The 3,711-nt window shown below is 43.1% G+C and overlaps 1 pseudogene; it reads right to left on the bottom strand.

Moving 5' to 3' along the window:
* Positions 1-1,326: 1,326 nt before the first annotated feature.
* LOC114220133 (huntingtin-interacting protein K pseudogene) lies at positions 1,327-1,770 on the bottom strand (annotated as a pseudogene).
* Between the last annotated feature and the right edge of the window lie 1,941 nt (positions 1,771-3,711).

Genomic DNA, 3,711 nt, shown 5'->3' with positions numbered 1-3,711 from the left:
GTGTCACCGATCACAGTTTATGGCAACCCGGAGCTGAGAGCCCGCTTCTCGGCTCCGTCTCTGCAGCCGGCTTCCCCGCTCTGATACCTGGGAGCTCTGCTGCACTCAGGCACCCCCAGTCTGTCTGTGACCCCGAGGGTCCTGAGACCACACTGTCCCGCGAGGGTTCCACCTCCCGCTTAGCCACTGGAGCGACGTCCCTCCGAGGAGCCAACTTCTAAAAGTTCTGATTTTGTGCTCCGCGGCTCTATCACTTGCCAGAAGGGCCGACGGAGGCCCCCTCCCCCGCCGTCTATCCTCCCGAATATCGCCTCAGATTCACTTCTCCGCACGTCCTACCTTCCATTAAGTGGTCGCTTCTCTGTTCAGAGAGTTGTTGCTACTCTCCTCTTCGATCTCCTGTTGAGTTCATAGGTGTTCAGAATGGTTTGATCCCTATTCAGCTGAATTCCTGAGACCAGATGAAATCCAGGTCTCCTACTCCTCTGCCATCTTGCTCTGCCCCCAGGGCCATAGTTTTGAACTGTGCCTGTATTTGTGCTTTATCTCAATTCATTTTGTGCATCTGTTAGCAAGATATGTCCTAAGGTATGAGAAAAGCCTAAGAGAGGTTATTTTGGGGAGTCTGGAAATGCTCAAAAAATGTTCACATTGAAGTAAATGGTAATTGCGTCTTCGTATTACAGCGTCTCCACTAACAAAAGATTTCATAGAAATGCTCTACTTTGAAATAGTGGCGGGGGGCGGGTGGAAGGACGTAAACCTAACTATCACCAGCATAGTACATGCTCAGAAGAGCTCCTTAAGGTTCTTTATTCATTCCTTACATCAGAAATCGAAAGCTATTAAAATTCTTTAGCAAACAGCTGTTCCATTAGACTTCCTTCCCACTACCAAACAACTGTTGTTGGATATGACCCCTTCTTCCATCAAATAGCATTAGATATGAGACACTTTTAATGAGGCTTATGATATTCTGTCTTTAAAGATCTCTCTTCCAGTGCACTAAATTAGAACATGGGATTGGTATTTAAAAGAAAATCATGCCGGACACTATTTTAACAGTGCTAATTAACAAAATCCTTGTTCTCATTGTTGCTACATTCTAGTACAGGAAGAAAACAAATAAATAAAACAAGATTATATCAGACAACAAAAAGGCTATGGAGAAAAAACATTGATGTGATAGAGTGACTGATTAGTTCAGATTTGAGTACTTTAAAGAAGTGAGGCAACTTGAGTTACTCTGAGATATCTGAGCTGTGACCTGAATGACAAAAGAAAGCAGTTATGGAAATATCTGAGGAAAGAGCATTTCTTTTTTTTTTTAACTGCAAAAAAAAAAGGCTACATCTTTATTGAAATAAAATAATCCAGTGAGTGTGTCTGAGAAAGCCCAAATCAGTTGGTTAGGGCAATAAGAGCCTCTACCACGTTGCCCATGTGTTCCCTCAAGCTCCGTTCTGCTACTGCTCTTGAGATCTCCATCTCTGTCATTATCAGCTCCAGATCTTCCTTCTTAATGGTGACTTTGGCCAGTTCCTTCTCCCGCTCCTGTTTGGCTTTCTGCTCCCGGGACCGTCTGTCTCCAATCATGGACATCGCCATCTCCAGGTTGGAACTCTGGATCTCCTTCTCCTCCACGTAGTCAGTGACTCTCTCCAGGTCCGCCGCACCACTGTCATGCTTCCGTGGCTTCTTGGGAGGCCGCTCCGGGCCGCTGGTCTCGGTCTCCAACTCCAGCTCCACATCCCCCTCAGTAGCCATATCGATCCCCGGAAAGAGCATTTCTGACTGAGGGAATAGTTGGTTCAGTGGCTCTGAGGAGGAATGAATTTGGCATGTTCCGGAAACAGAGAATGGAGAGTTCAAAATGATGACAAAGATGCAATGCATGGGAGAGATCCCATGACACCTTGCAAGCCAGGGTAAGGAGTATGGATCTTCTTCTATGTGAGACTGGAAGTTTTTGAAAGGTTTTAAGCAAGGGAGTGATGAATCTGATTTACATTTTATAATGATGACTCTAGCTGCTGAGCAGAGATTAAATTTTGATAGGGCAAGAGGAAAAGTAGGAGGCTCATAAAGAATTCTAGTCATGAAAAGATGGTGGCTTGGACCAGCTGGTGTAGCGGAGACAGAAGTGGACAGATGTGAAATGTGTTTTGAAAGAAGGAAGAATCAAATGGATTGGGTGTGGGGGTAGGGGAGGGACAGAAAGAGAAAAGAAAGAATCAGCCAAAACTTCCATGTTTTGGTTTTAACAAAAATGAGATTGGTAGGGTTGCCTGGGTGGCTCAGCTGGTTAAGTGTCTGCCTTCAGCTTGTCTTGATCCTGGCATTCTGGGATTGAGCCCCTTGTCTGGCTCCCTGCTCACTGGGGAGCCTGCTTCTCCCTCTCCCTCTGCCCTACTTCCCTCTCCCCCCCCACTCATGCTCTCTCTCTCACTCTGCACACTCTCAAATAAACAAATAAAATCTTTAAAAATGAGATGATAAATATTTTAAAAAGAGCAAACTGGGGATGGAAGGACTACTGAACTTTCTTTTTGGCCATATCAAATTTGAAATGCTTATAAGACATGCAAGAGGAAATACCATTGTAGGTAGCTAGATACACAAATCTGGAACTTAGTGTCAAGATCAGAGATGACATACAGATCTAGGACTAAATGGAGACATTCAGGGAGTGTGTGTAGGGGAGAGAAGGGAAGAAAAGAGGAGATGTTTAGAGGATATCTCCACTGATATTTAGGGGAGAGCAGAGAGGAGCTCTGTTATGAGGCCAAGTAGAGCATGAGCTCTTCTTTCTTTCTGTGCTCCGGACTCCTACATTCAATGCCTATTCTATAATCATCTCCAAACAACCAACAAGATATCCTTTTCCTCTGTTACTGCTTGAAGAAATTCTAGCATTTTTCTGTGAGTCACTGGTCCAATGTGCTTGTTTGTTCTAAGACAAATGTTTCCAATGACTTCCTTCTTTCGCCTATTCTTTTCCTGTTGCAAATCATACCCCAGTCATTTCCAAACTCACCATACTCTGTTCCTTGACTTTAGCATCTGGACATTCATGCTTTCCCCTGATGGCACAAATCCTGTTGTACTTTTTGTTTCAGGGGGAGTTTTGTGTTTTGTTTAAGCATTTCATACCTCAGCTTAGTAACTGAAGAGCTTCTTAAGAGAAGTACTTGAGATAGCTAATCTTCACCACCAACTGTAAGTGTAATCTTTGGTAAATCCTTGAAACTCATTTACCTCAGTTCTAAAATATATGCTAAAAGTTATGGAAAAAATATTAAGTGTATTAATAAATGTATATAATTTGTTCCTGAAGACTAGGAGTTAGATCAGATCTCTTTGTCACCTAGAGGTCTTGTCAAACACTAAGAGTTTTTATTCTCTATGATTTGGTGGTTAAGAATTTTGTGCGATACTATTGGTGGGAATGCAAGCTGGTGCAGCCACTCTGGAAACCATTATGGAGGTTCCTCAAAAAGTTGAAAATAGAGCTACTGTATGATCCAGCAATTGCACTACTGTGTATTTACCCCAAAGATACAAATGTAGTAATCTGAAGAAGGCACCTGCACCCCAGTGTTTATAGCAGCAACGTCCACAATAGCCAAACTGTGGAATGAGCCCAGATGTCCATCGACAGATGAATGGATAAAGAAGATGAGGTGTATATATATATATAATATATATATA

The sequence above is a fragment of the Eumetopias jubatus genome, unplaced genomic scaffold (assembly GCF_037043125.1).
Source record: "Eumetopias jubatus isolate StellerSeaLion01/CBP00866 unplaced genomic scaffold, mEumJub1_p1.0 scaffold_2, whole genome shotgun sequence".
In the NCBI taxonomy this organism is placed as follows: Eukaryota; Metazoa; Chordata; class Mammalia; order Carnivora; family Otariidae; genus Eumetopias; species Eumetopias jubatus.
Note: the sequence above shows the minus strand (reverse complement) of the source record. Positions and strands in the feature narration are given on the sequence as shown.